The 24,353-nt window shown below is 39.0% G+C and overlaps 1 protein-coding gene and 1 pseudogene across 1 annotated transcript in view; one reads left to right on the plus strand and one right to left on the minus strand.

Moving 5' to 3' along the window:
• Positions 1–24,353, minus strand: part of AVEN (apoptosis and caspase activation inhibitor) — a 154,961-nt gene that overhangs the window by 9,680 nt on the left and 120,928 nt on the right. The window lies entirely within an intron of this gene.
• LOC122894806 lies at positions 7,480–7,611 on the plus strand (annotated as a pseudogene).

Genomic DNA, 24,353 nt, shown 5'->3' on the forward strand with positions numbered 1-24,353 from the left:
CCCACACTCGTCTACCCACTTCTTACTGTAGTTATGCTCCAAGACTCGGTTCAGGGACACTTCCTCCTTTGTGATATCTCTCAGGGGATTTAACCATAGAATCCATTCTTCTAAATTAAGAGAGGGACAGAGAAGTGAAGAATTCAAATTTCAAGAAACAAAGATAAAATTAGAATGTATACCACCCCCCCAACATTTGGCAAGATCAAATTCAAGGCAAAAGGGAACAAGAACAGTACTATCAGGAATAGGGATAAAATTAACACTCTTAGTCATTGGTGAATCAATTTGATCCCTTCAAAAATTATGACATAAAGGATCTGAATAATTAATAAGGCCTTATATGTGCACGGAATACAGAAATATATACATGCATGTATATATTGTGATTATAACTGTATTCTTTATAATATTTCTTTATAAATATCTTGCGATATTCGTTTTTCCTTTTCTTCTTTTTTCAGATTTTACTTATTTATTTGACAGAGCAAGAGAGCACAAGCAGGGAGAGCAGCAGGCGGAGGGAGTGGGAAAAGCAGGCTCCCCTCCAAGGAGCCCGATGTGGGGTTCAATCCCAGGACAGTGGGATCATGACCTGAGCCGAAGGCAGAAACTTAACAATCTGTGCCTCCTACATGCCCCACAAGAGCTATAAAAAGGCCACAGAAAAAAAACTCAATAAATCCTAAAATGTAGCAGTCATACAAACCATATTTGCTGGTGATAAACATTTATACCACTAATAAGCAAAGGGTTAATATCTCCTAACTACTAAAAGTTTCTGCAAATCAACCAGAATAAAACCACCCAATAGAAAAAGAGGATAAGGACTGAAAATAAGAAATACCATTTGCTAATATCGATATATGAAATAAGTAATAAATGAATAAATTAGAAATCAATCTGGTAGATTTTTAAAACTTGGCCAAATACCTGAACACCTTATTCAGTGTTATTTTTAGCATTCCCTGAACTTTCTTTTGGCCCCAATACAGGACTTGAACTCATGGGCCTGACAACAAGATCTGAGTTGAGATCAAGAGTTGGATGCTTACCCTATTGAGCCACACAGGCGCCCCATGGCATTCCTGAACTTCTAGATTATAAATGGTGCTATGACTGCATAGGCCACTATAATATATAATCAGCTCAAGATTAACAGTAATGCAAACAAGGGATGCTACATGTATTTATTTTTAATATTTGAAAATTCACTTTCAAATATAGGTAAGATTCCAACAATGGCTAAATAGCTTGTTGCCCACCAATCCTCTTGCTGAGGAACAATTTAGGGACCCAAGGCTGAAAAGAGTTACCAGGTGAGAACATGAGTGAGAAAGGTCCCAGAAAGAAGAGATGCTAACATTATTTAAAACTGCTTTTTCCCTCCAAGGCATTTGTTCATTCCCAAAGGCGCTATTGAGAAACTGAAAATTTGAGCACAAAGTAAGAACTGAGGAGGTTGTGAAGATACAGAAGCCTCTGCTAGTTTTACGGCACAGAGCAGACAAAAATTGCTGGTCAGAGCCCAAGAATGAGGAAGAGTCGTGGAAAATCGAGGCTTTCAGGTGGGACCCCTTTTGACTCCGTCTTTGAAGTGGGGACCAAGTAGGACAAGCCAGCCCCCACAGAGCCTGAGGCAAAGCTGTAAATCATTTTAACCTCTGATTCTGCCAGTGAGAAGCAAAAGTATACCCTTTTTGGAGGGAAAGGACATTATCAGTAGCCTAAAATGATCTCTACTATTTTTTATAACCAGTGTCCAAAATTTATTAAAAATCATCAGGAGATGAGACCAAGGTAACAGAAAACTAAGGGAAGGGGAGGAAAAAGGAACTATAAAAAGATCCACAGAGATTAAGATAGTAGAGTTATCAGACATGGCTTTTGTAATTGGGCAATATAAAAATTTCAAGAATAGGAAAATCTATAAAATCACAATGACATCCATGAAGTTCTCTTTGATTCATACAAAATATATTCATAAACAATACAAAGAAGAAAAAGATTGAGGAAAATGAGATACCAAAAACACATTTTGTTTATAGTAACCAAACTACAAAATACAGTTTTAAAATTCTAATAAATAGGGACGCCTGGGTGGCTCAGTTGGTTAAGCAGCTGCCTTCAGCTCAGGTCATGATCCCAGCATCCTGGGATCGAGTCCCACATCAGGCTCCTTGCTCCGCAGGGAGCCTGCTTCTCCCTCTGACTCTGCCTTCCATTCTGTCTGCCTGTGCTCGCTCTTGCTCTCTCTCTGACAAATAAATAAATAAAATCTTAAAAAAAATAAAATTCTAATAAATCAAATAGAGGCTAACTTGGAAAAATAAGCTTGTTAAAATTTTAGATGGCTACAGAATGCCAGTGTCTCTAATCCTGTTACTGAAGATGAAAAGCGTATTCAGACTTGTCCAAATGATGAGTCCTGGCATCAAGAGTGCTTCTGCGAAATAAGTTACCAGAATTCTTTCTGAATTATACTGAAACATGCACAAAAACAATGGTGCTCCGCCTCTATCCTGTGTGTCAGACAATTGAACATGCAGACCTCCTTTAAATACAACAGCACAGTACATTAACAGTGCATGCAATCCTGCTCCTGCTTTACTCTCTCGCTCAAGAGCTCCCAGTCTCTCACACAAACATGATGAGTCCACATGAAGAAGCACAGAGTGGAAACCAGGGAACAGTGACTGCCAAATGCGGTAGACAATGGAATAAACATGGGAAGGGTGTCTTAGAGGAGTCACACTCACCAGCTCTGTGTTCACAAGGTAATTATGGGGCAGTGTAACAAACAGAACGAGAAACCATAAAAGGAGTACTATACTTTCTTCCTTCTTCAAAGACTAATTTCATGAGTTACAAGACATTGTGGAACTGCCCCCTGTATACTCACACGATACCCTCAAACAAGATGGAGGAAGAGCTAGTTCCTGCTATACAGGCTGCTTGAACAGCAGCAGCAACAAAAATCCCAGGATAGTCTACTTTGCAGATAAGCATACCAAAAGAGCAGACCAGCTAAATCCAATGATTGCTTATTAAGAATGTAATTTATTCACTAAAATTTGCTAAATAAGGGGAGGCAAACTTAAACAAAGCTGGTAAGACTTCAAGCATTCACGTTTTTCTTACCTATAAAAAGTCTCCTATCCTATTCTGGAAACAATGCTGACGTTGGTGTGCACGAATGAAAGCGAAGACACACGTGGAACCGAAACAATTCTGTTACATCTTGAAAGTCAATGACATGGCTGCCACAGTTTTAGACCCAAAAGTAGGAGAGCATTTTTTTCAATCGACTAATTGTGTGAGGCAGCAAAAATGTTAGAAAGTTAGATATATGCATTGGCAGCAATCTTCAGCATGCTTCTGAAAATATTTAGAAAGGATGTTTCAAGCAGCACCCAATGCTTCCATTTCTGGGATTCCTTCAGTCAAACTCATGATCATCACGCAAATCTCCAAGGCCAGTGGTTAATGTGGAGAGAGATCTTTACCTATCCTTAACCTAGTCTTTACCTAGTTATTATTGGAGAGGGCAAGGTTAATTGCCAAGGGACAGCTTACTATCAGCAGTACCAGACTCTACTAGTAGAGTACAGGGAGCACAGGATCAATCTAACAGCAGGCAGGGGGGTGAAAGAAAAAGGCCTGTATGCTGTCAAAATTAAAGCTGACTACTAAAAGCTTTTGTTAAAAAATTTCAAGTTCTTTCAACTTTATGGACTTGAGCAAACTTCAAGTTTTTAATAAATGGCTTTTCTTTTTATAAAAAAAAAAATTTCAAGTTCTATTGAAATTTAAAAAAATTTTTTGTATTCCAGACATCCATTCTATGACTGATACTTCCTTTTAGTTTCAGCTAAATATGACTAAACACTTGACCATTTGGCCAAAATGTATACTTAGTATGCCTCCAATATTCAATCAGTGATGTTCTATGAGGCATTTAGAAATAAGGTAGCTTATGTAATATACAGCATGGTGACTATAATTTCTAATACTATATTGCACAATTCAAAGTTGCTAAGAGATCTTAAAAGTTCTCATCACAAGAAAAAAGATGTGTAACTATGTATGATAACAGATGTTAAGTAGACTTGTGGGGATCGTTTTGCAATATTTACAAATATTGAGTCATTATGTTGTACACCTGAAATTAATATGGTGTTATATGTCAATTATACCTTAATTTAAAAAAATAAGGTAGCTTTAGACATACTGACATGGAAAGATTATCTCAACTGTTACATGTTGGAAATATCAAGTTTTAGTGCAGTATAAATAAGATATATAGATATATGCATACACATAAATACATGTACTATATATACACATACATATATGTGTGTATCTGTCACAAGAATACTAATATACGCATAGAAATAAACCAAGACCATTATATACCTATTCTAAGAATGATTCTCTCTCAGAGGGTGGCACTGAAGGAGACTTCCTTTCTGCATAATACATTTTCTAGTTGAATTATCCTTCATAAAAAACAAGTGCATGTTACTTTTGGAGCCAAGCCAAAAAGAAGTAAGGAAATTCAGAAAAAAACCTGAAATTTCTTGAGGGCAAGGACCTTCTCAGAGTGCATTTAAGACAAAACATGCATAGATCTCATAGGCTGGAACCGGAGGTATTCTACCCCTCACCTGATAGAACATAGAGACCTTTGGGTCTAGAGATGCTCAGTGGCCTGACCAAGGCCACATGGCCAGTGAATGGCTGGACACCAAGACCTCTTGGCTCCTATCATTTATTATTATACCTGTAATTAATGAAGTTATTTCCACTAGGCTTCTTGGCTATCTGAGTTCCCTAACAAAACAAAAACAAATAACAAATATTGATGACATCTGATATACTAATGTTTGATACACTGACATGTTTGAAGACATGAAAGTCTGAACTCAAAGAATTCTTCATTTTAGGAAAGCAATTACTTCAGGGGTTCCTTTGAATAACTACTATATGGCTTCTTAAAAAACAACAACAACAACTGAGTTTTATAGAACTCTAAGTACTCTGTTAATGAAGGCGTTGGAGAAATAAAGGTGACACACCAACTTTGTCACTGTATTTATAATACCCAGGATTCTCACTCTGCCTGACTCCTCAGATCGGTCTCATGCAGGTCCTGGAAACTAACACTACACTTGTTAGGATTCTACAGTACAATATGCTTTCAAAAACTTACCATCTACTTCTAGATAACACAGCTTTGAATTTGAAGCTTACCCTTCTAGCCCACCAGCAAAAAAGAGTGAACAATACGCATCAGGTGTACATGAAGAGTGAGTGTAAGAGATAGAAAATGTGCCCAAGCCTAATAATACTCCTTCTAATAATTCAGTAATGGCAATTCCCATCAGTGACCTCTGTCCTAGGTATTTGGAGCTTTTTCTCTTAAAAACTGGCCCAGACCTCTGTGGTGTGTCCTTTCAAGAAACCAACTCTAGAAAGCAAGAGGAGTGGATCACTAGTTCTGGATGAATACTTCATTTTAAGCTCAATTTTCCTGGCTCTTCTTTATTTGTCCCACAGCACTTAGAATATGCCCTCAACCAGGGCACACGTCTCTGGGAAATCATAAATGAACTTCATAGGCTGACAAGTTCACAATCTTCACAGAAAGAGAGTATGTCGCAAAAGTCACCACAACAGCTGCTATAGAAAATGAAATGTACCTTTTTTTCTCTCTGAATTTCTCTGTTCTCATCTATGAGAGAGGACATATTTGGAAGGTCAAGATGGATCCTAGGTCCATAGGCTGACACAGATCAAACCAAAGACAACCCGTAGTTCAGCTGACATAAAGAACCTGTTACCCAATTTCTAGCTTCCATGGATGAACATTTCTAGATGTTGATATCAAGCACTTTGATATTTCCCCTAAAACAAAGCAACAGCCAACACTTTGTCTTTGGGAGGAAGGTTATACAAGCCACTACAGTGATTAATAAAAAAGTCAGGTTGAGCCAAAAGAATAAGAGATGAGAAAAATCTCTCCTCCTGCTCAACAGTGACCTATAATTAGCTTCTCACCAGATGTGGGGCCCCAAAAGCCCCTGAGCATCAAATATCCACATTGAGCACTATATAATAAGATGTGCCTATCTTTCCAATGCCCCTAAAAAGTGGCTTCCCTATCTGCATTGGTTGTGTTGAAGGAAAAGCCAAATACACTCAAGTACCATAAGAGGGTTCTATGCTTTATGAGACAAGGACGATGCTGCCATTCTAGAATTTAGAATCTAGCTGCTTTCCCCCCAGATGGGTGGTGAAAATTCTGTTAACCCTGTACCACTGTAGATTATCTAGTAAAACCGCTCAGATTAATTATTTTCTGAAACAATGCCAACATCGAAGCCCTGACACAGAATTCCATGATGAGAGTAAATGATTAGACATGGCAAAATAAACAAGAGAATAGAAAGACCAATCCTCAGGTGGCCATGGAATCGTGAGATGTTAGAACTGGCCTGTAGTAAAATAGTGTGCCCATTATGATCAGGTCTGGCTGCATGTAATGAAGACATGAGAATTTATGGCTTAAACAAGAGAAGAGATTATATCTCCACCAACCAAATGGAGTTGAGACTTGGGGGGTCAAAGGCTGGTCTGGGGGCTCTTTCCAGTTCATTGCTCTGCCATTCCTATGAAGACCTTTCTTGTCATGCTTCAGGGTGATGACCAAAGCAAAATCCCAGACAGCAAGATGGAAGAAGACTTGAAGGGCAAAAGGTGTGCCTCCTCTTTTTGCTACATTTTCTCAGAAACCACCACAGAACTTTCCCACTTATTTCTCTTTGGCCCATAACAGTATCATTTTGCTTTATCAAGCTACAAGGAATGTGGTATAATTAATTTCCTCCCAGGTGGCCATGTGCCTTGATAAGAATCAGGGGTCTGAAAGGAAAGAGAATACGGGGTGGGGAAGCAAGGACTGTCGAACCCCAAAAAACATGGTTTTGAACTGTACAGGTTCACTTATATACAGATTGTTTTTGATAAATATAATACCATAACTGTATTTTCTCTTGGGATTTGCTTAATATTTTCTTTTCTCTAGCTTACTGTACTGTTAGTATACAGTATATAATACACAGAACATACAAAATATGTATTAATCACCAGTTTATGTCATCAGTAAGGTTTCCAGTCAACAGTAACCTATTAGTAGTTTAACTTGGGGGAAAATGGAAAGTTACTGAGTGGGGATCGTCAGCTGAGTGGGGGTTGGCACTCCTAACCCTGAGTTGCTCAAAGGTCAACGGTACTCTCCCTGACAAATTACCAGAAGGTTCTGCTCAAGGGGTAGTTAGTTAATAAAGGGTTAGTTTCTAGTGTAGTGATTGTGCTCACTGAGGTGTAAGTTGTCTCCAATCGTTTCAATGCAATACGTGTAATATCCAAACATCTCTAATTGTAATTAAAACTAACTTTAGAAAATACCTGCCTTTCAGCTTTGCGCAGTGGCAGTATCGTAGCCAATGAGGTTTATCCGAGGCGCGATTATTGCTAACAGAAAATACCTGCCTTTAAATTTGTTTCTCCAATCCTGAGAGGAGGCAAGTGTGGGATAAATTTCTAGTTTCCAGCATAATGCAAGAACTTTTCAAAACAAATATTGTTAATAAATACATACATACTTACTGTCTACTACCTTTCTCAGGGAAAATGGGCGTATGTGAAGTTAAACAATAACTTCAAGAGTAACAATTCATTTATTTAGTGATTTTTTTTCATTCTTTCATACATTTTTCAGCACAACTATGTGCCAAACACTACTGAGTGCTAATACTATAAAGAGATAAGACACACTCCCTATTATCCTTGCTCTCAGATTCCGAGTTGAACAAATCAAGAGGGGACTATAAGAAACAGAAAAACATAAAATTTAAAGGAAATTTAAATTCCCTTCCCACACCTTTAGAAGGGTTTGCTCTCTCCCTTTCTTGTTTTGTGCGTATATACATCTGTGGTATGCTCATGGTGTTGACTTACTTAAAAAAGAGTCAGTTTGGGTGCCTGGGTGGCTCAGTGGGTTAAGCCTCTGCCTTCGGCTCAGGTCATGATCCCAGGGTCCTGGGATCGAGCCCCGCATCGGGCTCTCTGCTCAGCAGGGAGCCTGCTTCCCCTCCGCCCTCTGCCTGCCTCTCTGCCCACTTGTGATTTCTCTATCAAATAAATAAATTAATTTTTTTAAAAAGAGTTCACCTAACAACTTATTTGTATTTTATTTGTAGCCTGACATCCAAACGCTGGTGAAAACCGTCACACAAACCACCAAAGTTTCCAGGTCTAATACCTGAGTAGACTGTCCTCTAACGCCATCAGCAATCTCACAATGACACGTAATTCACTTCCAGAGGGAGGAGATGAGGCAGGAAAGCTAGACTAATGCCAAACTGTCACGATCTAGAAAACACCCTGACATCTGTAGAATGATGCGCAGACTGACACACACATGTGCACACACCCACACTAGTACAGTAATACAGAGAGATGCACAATCCCACTAGAACAATGATACTCTCCTTTGAAACTCAGTAATGTGGTATCATGGCAGGGCCAGACTTTGCCTCAATTTCACGGCCTGTCCTCCACTGCACATTATTTCATTTTCTTGTCTACAATGAGGGCTTTATTTTTTTGAAAGTCAATCTACCTTATTATTACAAATGTCTCTCAACCCTGGTATTTTCTACCTTAATCTGCCCAAGTTTTCTTCTTGCAATTAAAAGTTTTCCATCAAGGTTAATGTTAAGTAATTAACATCCCCAAACACTGCCATCATCCCCCAATGAAACAGAAGGCCCAACGCATCCCCTCAGAGGCTATTATGGGGTTTTCTGGAGAAAATGTCTGAACCCCTTTCTATCAAGAATAAGAGGTTGCTTTCAATTTGTTGTTTACCTGCTCAATGTATTCCAGAGTCCCATAAGGTAAGAGTTAAAAGGCCTGACCTTTGATTTGTCTGATTATTTTCCCACTGCACCTCAGTTCAGTGAGGCTGTCGGTAGTGAAGGTGTTGACTCCCATTATTTACAGCTGTTTGACAGTGTACTTGGCTTCCTCATGCCATCTCTCTGGAACGAATTCATATCTCTGTATAAAATCTAAATTCATACCTTTAACCGCTGACAGCTCTCCTTCCAGCTTCTACTCTCATTCATAAAATTCTATAGAGCCTCTTACATAAGGATTTTCCTAACAGAATTCATTTCTCATAAATGCAATATTCTCCATAAAAATCTCCAAGTAAGCAGCTCTTGCAAGCACTAGCAATACCCAAGTTCAAGAGAAGAAATCTGGAGCCAACCACTTTTACTGAGGTGAACTCGTGCAGGCAACAAAGAATCTGTGAATGTTAGTTTTCACTTCATCTTCCTCTTGGTTTTCTTTTTTAAACTTTCTTAATTCTGGTTTTGGGGAACATCTAGAATGAGTCTTGTAGGGCAACATGTCCCCAGAGAAGCAACACAAGCAGAGGCCTCAAGATGGAAGGGAGTTCGGTCATTCAAAGAGCAGAAGGCAGGCCAGTGGCTGATGTGTGGTGAGCAGTGAAGAGGCAAGATGTGACTGAAGAGAAGCTGGGTCATATTCTTCATGTGACTCAATATTTTCAACCAATTACCAAGTTCCACTGCTCAACACTGTATTCCACAATTATAACCAGGCTTAGTGGAACTCAGTCCTACTTACCTGTAAAACACATTTTACATGAGTATGCGAACACACACTGACTCTCAAGTGATGGATAGCCTTAAACTTTTTACAGACTGTGACCACACAAAAGAGTAAAAAGTATTTTTAGAAATAGTAGGGTCAAATTGTCACCTTCCAAACACAGAGGGTAGAAGGTACAAAAGTTCTCTCTGTCCACACAGGGTAATAGCTCATTCTAATTAACTCTGCCATGGCTACAGGGTATCTTTCCAAGCCATTCTTGAGAACATAGAACCCAAACATGAAGCTGAGGAATTGGGGAAGCTACCCTGACTAGTAATTAGCTCAGAGAAAAATTCTGTGGGGCCTTTACAAAATGTCTGAACACAGACGAATCCCCATACCTACAAATGTGCCACTTGTTTCTAATTAATACCCCAAATCTCCAATCTGGAGAGTGACAGAACTTCAAACAGTCAGTGACAGAAGGAGAAGAAACAGAGTGAGATAGAATGAACCTGGGGTGAAGTAATAAAAAATTATAATAAATCTAAGCAAAACAAAACAACAGCAAAAGTATACCCTTCGCCGACTAACAGTGAATCCGTTCTAGGTTTGCTCAGCCTCTTGGTTCTCTGTTCTAACTCAGTTGCCCACAGATTCTAACTCTGGTAGCTGGCACTGTCATGAACCCTGCCTCCCAGACTTTAGCTATTTCATTGGAAAGCCACAAGTTGTCTTGTATTTGGTAGATCTGTTTTAAGGCTGTTGGTAGCGAGGATGTTGATTCTCATTATTTACAGCTGTCTTACAGTGTACTTGGATTTTTTAAAGTTTTCATTCTACATTAAGACGACAGAGTGTTGAGTTTAAAAAAAAAAAAATCTGGGGGCACCTGGGTGGCTCAGTCAGTTAAGCATCTGCCTTTGGCTCAGGTCATGATCCAAGGGTCCTGGGATCAAGTCCCGCATTGGGCTCCCTGCTCAGTGGGGAGTCTACCATTCCCTCTCCATCTGTTCCCACCCACCCCCCAGACTGCCCCATGCTAATGCTCTTTCTCTGTACCCTCTCAAATAAATAAAATCTTTAAAAATAGGACATACAAAACCACAAAATCATAAGACATGGTAACTTACTAAGTTGAATAATTTATGGATTATAGCAAAGGATTCAAGAGCTCACATAAACACAGGTATTCTCCACTTCCCAAAAGTTCACACTATGCCACTGCACATTTGCCAAAGACCTAGGTTAGTATGGCAACCACTTTTTTTTTTTTTTTTTTTTTGGTAAAGGCAAAAATTCTCTTCTGACTTCTTTCAGTTAAGAAAAACAGGTACAGGGCGCCTGGGTGGCTCAGTGCGTTAAGCCACTGCCTTCGGCTCAGGTCATGATCTCAGGGTCCTGGGATCGAGGCCCTCATTGGGCTCTCTGCTCAGCAGGAAGCCTGTTTCCTCCTCTCTCTCTGCCTGCCTCTCTGCCTGCTTGTGATCTCGCTCTGTCAAATAAATAAATAAAATCTTTAAAAAAAAAAAAAAAGAAAAACAGGTACAAATGTAGGTCATTCAGAGAAGTGAAATGGCATAAAGCAAACCTCAAGAAAGCAGAGATACTCTTCACTCTAAGTCATTTTGGCTTGAGAGAGCTTTCATAGGAACAGTCCACGTTCGGATAGCGGGGGAAACCTGTACTGAGATCCCCTGACATACTTAAAATGTGACTGAATTTCTAAAAGTTTGACTTAAGGCTTTTCAGAATCTATTGTTAAACGGCAGGAACATCAGGAGGTTATCTATAATGAAACATCTGTGGCTTGGATGCTGACTCTCCAGTATTTCCAGTCTGAGGACAGTTTGTGTTGTACTGTATACTCAAACATTTTGCTTTTCATGGGTATTAGCAAAAGTAGCAACAGTTTTTCAAGGTTTCCAAGCTCAGGGTAGAATTTATACAAGTGAACAATCAGAAGAGTATCTCTAAATCATCGGTATCTCTCTCATGTTTTAGGAGGAGAATGAGGGTAATAAACATGGGGTATGTTTTTGCTTTCTTAAAGAATTATCTTCTACATTTTTTACTATAACTATATGAGAAACTTTGGCCAAGCAAGGAAGGTACCAATGGAATCTGTGTGCCAGATTCCATATTGATAAATTTTGGCAATCATTTTGACATAATTAAGCAGCTTTGTTCCGTTTCATGTTTACTATGTTTCCAGGAGATGCCACTGGGCAGAATTCAGCAAGTTAAGGGTCTCATTTATTTTAAACACTCACATATGCAAATTTAGCCCCATCTGGAGTTTTCCTGGTATTAACCAGATAACACGCCTTTTTCTTTCTTTGTATCTACCTCTAAAGTATAAGGTCTCTTGTTAATAATAATAGCATTGCCGTATGTAAAATGGCAGTAATTAAATAATAAATTAATACTATCAAATATGCAGATAATGTTTAAATATCTCCAGAAAATGGTTGGGTTTCTCTGGTGATGTGGAACGGGGGGAAGCAGCAAGATTATCTTTTATAGTTGATGTACCAGTGTATTCAAATCATAATCTAAATAAATTCCCCACAATGTCTCTTAAAGATCTTTAGCATTCATAATTTATTTGTTGAGGAAACCAGATCATTTGACCTGTCAGGTTTTGTTGTTTTTTTTTTTTTAAACTTCCTGGAGTTTACTGATTTGTACTCTCATGTTATCTAATTTGTTCTTTTATTCTTTATATTTCCTATAAATTGGTAGTTAGAACTAGAGGCTTGACCAGATTGAAATCCATTTATTTGGAAGGATGCTTTTAACATCAGAAAATTGAAATTTATTTTAATTTTTTTTTAAGATTTTAGTAATTTTAGAGTGTGTATGTGTGTGCAGAGCAGGGAAGGGGCAGATGGAGAGGGGTAAGCAGACTCCCCTTTGAGCAGGGGCCTGATGCAGGGCTTTTTAAACATCAGGAACTTAATTGAAATTTGTTTAAAATTTTTAAGTATTTTATTTATTTATTTGAGAGAGAGCAGAGCCAGGTTGGGGGGGCAGACGGAGAGGGATAAGAAGATTTCCCACTAAGCAGGGAGCCTGATGCATGGGATCAATCCCAGGACGTGCATGGGCTCAATCCCAGGACGTGCATGGGCTCAATCCCAGGACGTGCATGGGCTCAATCCCAGGACGTGCATTGGCTCAATCCCAGGACGTGCATGGGCTCAATCCCAGGATGTGCATGGGCTCAATCCCAGGACGCCGGGATCATGACTTGAGCTGAAGGCAGATGTTTAATTGATTGAGCCACTTAGGGCCCCAGAAAAATCAATTGAAATTTAAAAGGACAGAATCCAATTTTGGATAAATGTGTAATGTAGGCTCTTCTGGTTATCTGGACAGGAGGAAAGTATCCCAGACCTACTTTTTGCCTGAAATTTTTAGGAAATGAGCAGATCCTAAAATTGCTCATCAGTAACATAATTTGGTAGTGAAATTAAAATAAACAAGTTATAACAGAAGAAAGTTTTTTTTTTAATGACTGATAATGTACAACCTGTACTGTCACCAAAAATTACATCATATATGGGGCACCTGGGTGGCTCAGTGGGTTAAAGCCTCTGCCTTCAGCTCAGGTCATGATCTCGGGGTCCTGGGATCGAGCCCCGAGTCGGGCTCTCTGCTCAGCAGGGAGCCTGCTTCCTCCTCTCTCTCTGCCTGCTTCTCTGCCTACTTGTGATCTCTGTCTGTCAAATAAATAAATAAAATCTTTTAAAAAAAATTACATCATATAAAATCCAAGATGTTAACTGACAAATTTTATTCAGATGTGAACAGGTTAGATCATGATCACTGAATGAAATGATTGTATACTTGTATCCAGTTTTGTTTTGTTTTGTTATTTTTTTAATATTTTTTTTATTTTTTGAGAGGGAGAGATAGAACAAGTGGTGGGGAGGGGCAGAGGGAGAGGGAGAGGCAAGCTCCCCATTGAGCAGGGAGCCTGACCCAGGGTTCCATCGCAGGATCCTGGGATCATGACCTGAGCTAAAGGCAGATGCTTAACCAACTGAGCCACCCAGGCGTCCCTACTTATGTCCAAATTTGAACCCATTTTGTTTTCTGAGGAAAAAGAATATCAAGTAAAAGAAGTCACTTTCCATGCCACTTTCCCATCTCTGTGATTTTGAGATGGAACACAGAGAAGCAGATTTATGCCCAAGGTAAATCCAGAATTCTGTTCTAGGAAATTTCAAAAAGCAGTGCATTAATTAGAGATTTCTAAAGGTGGAATTACAATGCTCTGGGCTGGCTGCTTTGTGGGCTTATGGAATGACTCTTGTCCCTGCAGAGTTCACATGCTGAAGGAAAAGAAAGGGTTCATGCATCTACTACACGTGGGTCCCAACCCCAGTACAAACATCAGCCCAAAGTCTACAGCCTCGGTCCCTTCATTTCCTCTGATGACTATGGCAAAGTCTTTCTTCTCACTAATGCTGGGCATCCAGCACTAAGGGAAAGGAACCTAAACTCTCTTCTGCAGCCCCACAAGCCCATGTCCAATGAACTGTACTTGTGTTCTCAAGTTAGATTTTAGTGAATGATATATATTAGGCTCATTTTTTATACCTATCACTGTGAAGATGTAATATTGTTATATTACATCTTTATATATATGTTATATATATATATGTAATATTGTTAAAATGGTCTTTATGTCAGAATTGTAATTGAATTGTGAGGTGGTATTTTGTTACAAAATAAAATTTCAATTTTTATCACTCCTTTTCAGGAGAAGATGTTAAGATTTTCTCTTTTCTAGTGGTGAATGAGAAAAAAATAGCTATTTGAAATGTCAATGTTTCTAAGCCCATTATATATTTAAAGCTGTTCAAATGTAATAAATGCTGGCTTTGGTTTCTTTTGGGAGAGGTCCATCCTGCTGCCAAATGAGAAGTAGATTTTTTTTAAACAGTTATATGTGACATTTAAAAGCTGATAATCCTATTTATAGATGTAGTCTTTCAAGGTCTCTAGAGAAAGCTTGGATTATATAGTTTATATTATTTTTTGAAACTTTAAATTTTTTTTGATAACTTGTATAATACATGGTTAACTTTTCCCTCTTCTTGGTTTGGTTGCTGGGGCTCTGATCCCCTAAAGGCACAAAGACCATAAAAGATCAGCTTCACAGTGTGACACTTAAGCAACGAATAATCAGGGGCACCTGGGTGGCTCAGTGGGTTAATGTCTCTGCTCTCGGCTCAGGTCATGATCCCAGGGTCCTGGGATCAAGCCTGGGATCGAGCCCCGCATCGGGCTCTCTGCTCAACAGCGAGCTTGCCTCCTCTTCTCTTTCTGCCTGCCTCTCTGCCTACTTGTCTGTCAAATAAATAAATAAATAATCTTTTAAAAAAAAAAAAGGCAACAAATAATCATGAACTATACCAAAAGATATACTTATCACCTATGTGGAGGAAACAGATTCCAGAATAAAATGGCAGAGATCAGCATTATGCGGAGGGTCATCAGTGTAAAAGGAGAGCACTCTCATTTAGATTTTCTAAAGTTCTCAGAGCAGCCCCACTTCTCAAGGACTGTGAAACGCAACAGGTGTGTGGCACAAACAGCCACATGATCATAGTAAGACCCAAGATGATGAACCAAAGCCCAGAGCTCACTCTCAACCGCTCCTACCACCCAGTGCCCAAGCAAGACTCAGACAGTCAGCCCAGGAAAGTGCTTTCATTATCTAGCAATTAACTAGCACCAGCTAACTGGTTACATGTAGAAAACTCTATCTGGCTCAAGAATGTCAGACAATGATCATATGGTGCCCCACCCTGGTGACAAGGGTAAAGGTAACTAGACATCATGGCAATAAAAGAAAATTCATCTAGTATACATTTGAGACTTCAAGATCCATTTTTTATTTTACAGTTTTAAGGAAACAACTAAGGGTTGCCCGACAGAGTCAAGGACATGATTCTAGGTAAGTGAATAGTTAATGGCACTTTTAAAGGTGAACAAGGGGTTTTCTCAAATGTGACTGAAGGTGCCAAGGAAAAACTGAGATCAGCCTGGAGGATACACCAGGTCAGATCCTGAGAGAGAGAGAGAGAGAGAGAATGAGGAAAGAAGTACAGTGAGCCACTGGAACAAAACTGGGGGTTTTAATTTGGGAGATTTATTTTGGTAAATCTAAGTATAACACACTGTGCTTGTAGTTAAACGATCAGGCTCTGAAGTCAGACTATCTGTGTTTGAATCCTGGCCCCACTATTTAGAGGCTGTTGGTCTTTAAAAAAGTGGCTTGAACTTTCTATGCCTCCACTTCCTTTCTGTCAAATGGGGAGAATAATAGTTACTAGCTTCGCAGGGTTGTAAGGTGTCAACAAGCTGTGCACATAGGCTGTTTTAACATAGTCACTGGCAGGTAGCAAATGCTTAGTGATATTTATTGTAAATCTATTCACCAAATAGTAAATAGAAGTTATGATGCTACTCCACCCATATTCTGTGCCCCCAAAAGATATATCCTGCCAAGGCTCTCCCAAAAATGTCACTTAATTCATCTAGAACACAGGCTGAGCTCCCTGAACCAATTTTGGGAAGATAATTTGCCATAGGACCACAGGAGTTAAATGAAACTGAAAAGGTGATTGCCAAGTATTGTGACTGACTGTTTGAAAGCTCACATTTGCTTTCTACTATAATAAATTTTTACTATAATGTTGAATGAGTGAACAAAAAAATAAACGTTAGAAATTCTACCTGCTTAATTAACTGCCTCTAAAACCCAATCATCTATTGCCAATCATCAAATGCTGAGCCTAAATTACAAGGACTACAGAAAGAACTGACATTATTCTAAAGCCTTTAGAGTACTTTTCATGGGCCCTGGGTGGGTCAGTTGATGAACCGTCTGCCTTCGGCTCAGGTCATGATCCTGGGGTCCTGAAATCAAGCCCCACATCAGGCTCCTTGCTCAGCAAGCAGGGGGCTTCCCCCTCTCCCTCTGCTGCTCCCCCTGCTTATACTCTCTCTCTCTGTGTCAAATAACTAAATAAAATATTTTATTTTAAGTACTTTTCAGAGTTTGATGTTAAAACAATCACATTATAGGGGCTCCTGGGTGGCTCAGTTGGTTGGGCAACTGCCTTCTGCTTGGGTCATGATCCTGGAGTCTGGGATTGAGTCCCACATGAGGCTCTCTGATAGCCAGAGAGTCTGTTTCTCCCACTGTCCTCTCTCCTCTCATGCTCTCTCTCTCTCAAATAAATAAATAAAATCTTTTTTAAAAATCACATTATCAATTGTTCTTTTACCATAAAAACATAAATAACAAATATTAAATTTAAAATATTTCTATACCAAATATCCATATATATTTTATCATCATCACAAATAATTATTTGGAGTAAGGGGTAAAATACTAATCTCAAAATTCACCCATTAATGTATCAGGATGGCTCCAATGACCAAATCAACCTCATGTTCACCTTGTTCATCTGTATAACTCATTAATATTAATATAACCAAATCTGCCTCACAACTGTGATTTTTTTCATGGTACTTAATCATTTGGCTCTGATTTGCTGGAAGGGAAAATCCACATAGTAAAAGGTAACTAAATCTGAGCTTAGTTTACTTCTTACTTAGATAATAGTCCATTGATTTGATACATAAGAAAACTAAAATATCTTCTGAAATAACATCTAATCTTCCTTCAATAAGAAAGCATTTTTTAAAGTAGAGAATAATTCAGAATGGGAGAAGATATTTGCAAATGACATTACAGATAAAGGGCTGCTATCCAAGATCTATAAAGAACTCCTCAAACTCAACACCCCAAAAACAGATAATCCAGTCAATAAATGGGCAGAAGATACAAACAGACACTTCTCCAAAGATGACATAAAAATGGCTAACAGACATTTTTAAAAAATGTTCAACATCACTTGGCATCAGGGAAATAAAAATCAAAGCCACAATGAGATACCACCTCACACCAGTCAGAATGGGAAAAAAAAAATTTTTTTTTGACCAAGAAAAAAAAAAAATTAACAAAACAGGAAACAGTAAGTGTTGGAGAGGATGTGGAAAAAGGGGAACCCTCTTATACTATTGGTGGGAATGCAAGCTGGTGCAGTCACTCTGGAAAATAGTATGGAGGTTCCTCAAGTCATTAAAAATAGAGCTACCCTACTCAGCAATTGCATTACTACGTATTCACCCCAAAGATACAGATGTAGTGAAAAGAAGGGGCAATTGCACCCCAATGTTCATAGCAGCAATGTCCACAATAGTCAAACTATGGAAAGAGCTGAGATGCCCTTCAACAGATGAATGGAAAAAGAAGATGTGGTTCAAAAAATGATTTAATCAATCAATTAATTAATTAATTAAAAGAAGATGTGGTTCATATATACAATGGAATATCACTTAACCATCAGAAAGAATGAATACCCAACATTTACATCGACATAGATGGAATTGGAGGGGATTATGCTAAGTGAAATAAGTCAAGAAGAGAAAGACAATTATATGGTTTCACTTATATGTGGACCATAAGGAATGGTGCAGAGGACCACAGGGGAAGCGAGGGAAAACAGAATGGGAAGAAATCAGAGAGGGAGACAAACCATGAGAGACTCTGGACTCTGGGAACCAAACTGAGGGTTACAGAAGGGAGGGGGTAGCAGGGTGATGGGTATAAAGGAGGGCATGTGTAGTGATGAGCACTGGTTGTTACACACAACTAATGAATCATTGAACACTACAATAGAAGCTAATGATGTACTATATGCTGGCTAATTGAACTAAATAAATAAATAAGAGAATAATTTTTAAAAAATTTATTTCTGTTCATTTCTAGCAACCACTTTCCAAGTTATAATGTCAAGAAATTTAAATCAGGTAAGGGAATCTACCTGAAAAACTAGAGAAATTCAGTAGAAGACTGATGACAAGATAAATGAGGGGGGAAAATCAGTAACTTTCCCCACAAATGTCAATACCTACATGAAGAAAATTGTGAAACTCTAAAGAAGGATTCTTGTTTGTTCATTTAACAAAAACATACTAAGAACCAGATTGTATTAAGGGCCAGAAGTATAACAGAGGATAGTGGTGCCCTTGATGAGTTCACAGTTATTTAAATAAGCAATTACGGAACACACAATGACGGACACGATGTCTTAGGGGAACATGGTGTGTATGAGTTTGGGGGGCTAGGGGGTGTCATTAATTCAGGCTGGGCAGTGTCAGGTGAAGGATTCTAGAAAAGGTGATGCCTGACCTGAAGGATGACAAAGAGCTGGCCAGGCAAAAAGGCAGGAGAATGTCATTCAAGTTAGAGCCCAAATCAGAAAGTGAGAAAATGCCAGTATTGTGGGTACCTGCATGCAGTTTCATGTAACTAGAGCATACAGTTTGAGAACGGAGTCATGAAAGATTGGAAAAGGCATAAATGGAAAAACAGAATAGTCCTGGATGAAATCTTACATCTGTAGCGATGTCAATTCTCCCTAAGTGAATATTTGTATTCAAAGCAATTCAAATCAAAAGCCCAACTGTGGGTAGGGGGAGGATCTGTCAGCTCTTGATTCATCTGCCCAGCTCAACATGTTGCTGCACTTGTGGCTATGATTTATGACAGCAAAAAAGCACAAAGCAAAATCAGGCTAGGGAAAAGGTGCATAGAGCAAAATCCAGAGCCATTAGTTCCCAAGCGTCCTTTCCCAGTAGAGCCCCCGGATGTGCTCAATTCCTCTAGCAATGAGATACAACAATGCATGTAAAATATGATCCAGCAGGGAAGGCTCACACTAAAGACTCGATACCAGGGTTCTTACTGACCACATAAGCACGCGCCACCTAGCCCGTTCTGAAGTTCCAGATAGCCAAAAGGAAAGCAGGTGTCCAACCTAAGCGGTACTGTCCATGAAATAGTCAAGGCTCTGGAAACGGTGAGAATTCTCCTAAATTCCAAGTTCCAAGACACCAGCCAAGGGCCAGCCTTGCAAGCAGGCCTTTCTTCAGATAAGCAGTCTCAAGTCTGCTGTGTTAACTCATTTTCTTTATGACCACAAAGAGTAAAAACAAACCATATAATGGGAAGTAGATATATTTAGAGTTGGGACAACCAATCTTAGATAACCTCATTTTCTCAGCTATCAAATTCATTCATTCTCTCATACACTGGCTCAACATTTATTGGCCACCTATTCTGGAGTCCGAGATGCAGGTGACAGAGTGGTGAATAACACAAAGTCCCTGCCCTCTTGGAGCTGGCGTTCTACCCACACAAGATGTGTATGTCAGGTGTCAAGTCGTGGTCGGTGCTGTGAAGAACAAAGCAGGTGAGAACAGCTGGGGCCAGGAAGGAAGGGGCAGGACTGGTGTTTACTCTAGTGAGGTCAGGGAGGAAGCGGGGAGGAAAGGATGGAAGGAGGAAGGGGAGACGTAAGGAAAGAAGGAAAAAAGGAGAGAAGTATAGAAAGAAACTGGACCCTTATCTTATACCACTCACGAAATAAGATTGAAATGTAGGACCAGAAACCATAAAATTCCTAGAAGAAAACAAAGGGAAAACGCTCTTTGACATTGGTCTTGGCAAAGATTTTTTTTTTGATAAGACACTAAAAACACAGGCAATAAAAGCAAGTGGGCCTACATAAAAAAAAAAAAAAAAAAAAAGAGCTTCCGCACAGCAAAGGAAACAATCAACAAATTGAAAAGGCAACTTTTCAATTGTGAGAATGTATTTGTAAACTGTATACTTGATAAGGGGTTAATATCTAAAATTATTTTTAAAAACCCTATACAACTCAATAGCTAAAAAGCAAGTAATTCAATTTAAAATGGGCAAAGAACCTAAATACACATCTTCCAAAGAAGACAGACAAGTGATCATTAGGCATACAAAAGTGTTCAACATCACTAATCATCAGGGAAATGCAAATCCAAACCACAGTGAGCTATCACCTCACACCTGTCACAATGACTACCATCAAAAGATAACAAATGTTGGTGGGATGTAGAGAAAAGGGAACGCTTATCTACTGTTGGTGGGAGTATAAATTGGTTCAGCCACAATGGAAAAGAGTATCGTGCTTCCTCAGAAAATTAAAAATAGAGCTACCATTTGATCCAGCAATCCCACTGCTGGATATATAGCCAAAGGAAATGAAATCAGGATTTCAAAGACATATCTGCACACCCACATCCACTACAGCTTTATTCACAATAGTCAAGCTACAGAAACAACCCAAAAGTCCTTAAACGGATGAATGTATAAAGATGTGGTGTGTGTATGTATACACATATATATATATACGCATATATATGTGTGTGTATGTATATATATATACAAATACATATATATACATACACACACATATATATGCGTATATATATATATGTGTGTGTGTGTGTAGTGGATTATTCAGCCATAAAAAAGAAGAAAATCCTGTTATTTGCAACAATATGGATGAATGTGGAGGGCATTATACTAAGTGAAATAAGCCAGACAGAGAAACAGAAATACTTTACAATCTCACTTCTATGTGGAATCTAAAATAGGAAACTCAATAGAAGCAGAAAGTAGAATGGGTTCACGGGCTAGGGAAAGAAGAAATGGGGAGATGAAGGTGAAAAGATACAAACTTTCAATATACAAAAGAATAAATTCTGAGGATCTAATGCATAGCACAGTAGCTATAGTTAATACCACGGTACTGTATCTAGAAGTCAGCCATTCTGTGAGGTGAAGGAAAATGCCACGGTCATGTGGTCATTCACTGGACATACTGAAGTTCACCTCAGTTTCCTGACATGGGCACTTAGCTCCTCATTGCACTTAGAACAATGCTGAGAACACAGTTAATAAATGCACATTTCAATTATAACAAAACATTCTCCCACAGACTACCAATAAGATAAAACTTTGAGGCTATTATAAAAAATTGAAAGACCACTGGGAAAAGTTGAGCTTTGACTAAATATTTGAGAATAAGAAATTATTGTTACTATTTTTTAGGTGTGATAATGGCATTGTGTTTATGTTTTGTTTTCTTTTTTAAAGTCCTTGTGTTCTGACTATTGTTTCCCTTCCCCAACATCCATATATTGAAACCCTAACTTCTATGAGATGGTATTTGGAGAGAGGGCCTTTAAGGAGAAAATTAAGATTAAATGAGGTCACAAGGGTAGGGTCCTAATAAGACTGCTGTGTCTAGAAGAAGAGGGACAGAGGGGCACCTGGCTGGCTCAGTCAGGGGAGCATGGACTCTTGAGCTCACCCCACAGTGGGGGTTAGAGGGAGAGGCACCAGGAGCACAAGAAAGGAAAGGCTGTATGAGGACACCGTGAGAAGGCCAGCAGCTACCCACAAATCACAAAGGTCCCACCAGAAACCATACTTGGCAGCATCTTGACCTAGACTTTAAGCCTCCAGAACTCTGAGGAAATAAATTTTTGTTGTATACTTGAAAGTTGCTGAGAGCAGATCTTAAGCGTTTTCACAACAAACAAATCATTCCACAATGTATATGTGTATCAAACCACTGCATTCTATACTTTACATATATATATGTATATATATGTAACATATATAATAACATATATTATATATATGTTATAACATATATTATATGTTAACAAATATATATATATATTTGTTAAATATTTCCCAATAAGCTGGGGAAAAAATAATATAAAATAAAAAGGAAAAATGTCCTAAAAGATTTGCTAAAAAATGTGGCTTTAAAATACTCCTCTTGGGGCACCTGGGTGGCTCAGTGGGTAAAAGCCTCTGCCTTTGGCTCAGGTCATGATCCCAGGGTCCTGGGATTGAGCCCCACATTGGGCTCTCTGCTCAGCAGGGAGCCTGCTTCTTCCTCTCTCTCTGCCTACTTGTGATCTCTCTCTCTGTCAAATAAATAAATAAAATCTTTAAAAATATATATATAAAATAAAATAAAATACTCCTCTTGTTATGAGTGAGCAAGTTTTAGAAATCAATCCCCAGGGTAAATCTAATATATTGGAAGGCATTGCTACAAAGCAGCCTTGCCTGTATTAGAAAGCAGTATTTCCCTGAGAAATTTTCTGCTTTTAAACTATTTTTTCCAACATATGAAGACTTAATATAAGTTCTTTAGAAATTTTTGTTCTTTTTGTGCTTTATCTTTCCTGAATAGGAATTCTGGTCACTACTACTAGGAAAACAGAAATGGCCTGGGAGGTCTTGGAACAGCAGGAAAAAGCGTGTACGCCGCTACTCCTTTCTTTAAGTAGTGCCTCTGATCAGCTACTTCCAGCTCACACCAGATGTGTGTGACATCAGCGAAGCGGTGGGAAGAGAGTATGATCACAGTATCCATCAGTGATAGCAAGCTCCTTCTCAAGGTTTGTCAAACAGAAAAGGGTAGGGACGCCTGGGTGGCTCAGTTGGTTAAGCAGCTGCCTTCGGCTCAGGTCATGATCCCAGCGTCCTGGGATCGAGTCCCACATCGGGCTCCTTGCTCGGCAGGGAGCCTGCTTCTCCCTCTGCCTCTGCCTGCCTCTCTGTCTGCCTGTGCTCACTCTCTCTCCCTCTCTCTCTGACAAATAAATAAATAAAATCTTTAAAAAAAAAAAAAAACAGAAAAGGGTAGGAAAAAGGAACAACCCTGAAGCCAAGATTCTTAAATAGCTCTTCACCAGCTCCTAAAAATGGGGAGTCCAGCAGGAGCCCACTCTGGAGAAAGAGTTCACAGAACATGAAGGCCCTGACAGGCCTGGCTCAGGATCTCTTCTCTCTTTCCTGGTAAGAATTTCCACTCAGGAAAGACTGCAGGAAAGCAACTGAACTGCTTTCTTTCCACTGACAGTTAACACCAAAAAACCTAACTAAAAGCTAAATAATATGCATAGTTGGAGTGATGGGGTTTATCCCCCTTAAAAAAAGAAACTGGGGGGGGGGGTGCCTGGGTGGCTCAGTAGGTTAAGCCTCTGCCTTCGGCTCAGATCATGATCTCAGGGTTCTGGGATCAAGTCCTGCATCGGGCTCTCTGCTCAGCAGGGAGTCTGCTTCCCCTCTCTCTCTCCCTGCCTCTCTGCCTACTTGTGATCTCTATCAAATAAATAAATAAAATCTTTTTTAAAAAAAAATCTGTCAAATGCATATTCTATCCTATAGCTAACTCTTCAGCACAATGATAAGATTATGGCATTTTTGAGACTGACACACTACCTACTACACTAACGAGGCACCTAGATTATGGCATTTTTAATTCTTGACATACATTGTTGGAAACTGGAATTATGGGGCCCAAGGATAACATACACATTGATGCGATTTTTGTATGTTGCTCTACTGAACTACAGAATATAATTTTAAATCCAATTACAATGTGTTCGCCCACTTTTACACATGTGTTTATTAAGTACCTACTGTTGTGCCAGACAAGAAACTGAAGATTACAGAAGATTAAACAAACTCCCTGCTCTCTTGGGAGTTTATATTCTACTGCTGATAGGCCTACTAAAGGGCAAAATACATTAAATTCATTTATTTCCCCAAGTCCTATCAATAACTGTTACATTTATGTTCACAATCATAATAAGTATAAGATTTCTTATTAAGCATATTTATTAAGTATGTGAAGGTATAAGTTTTCTTGCTTACTGAAACAGCA

Source organism: Neovison vison, chromosome 13 (genome assembly GCF_020171115.1).
Source record: "Neovison vison isolate M4711 chromosome 13, ASM_NN_V1, whole genome shotgun sequence".
Taxonomy (NCBI): domain Eukaryota; kingdom Metazoa; phylum Chordata; class Mammalia; order Carnivora; family Mustelidae; genus Neogale; species Neogale vison.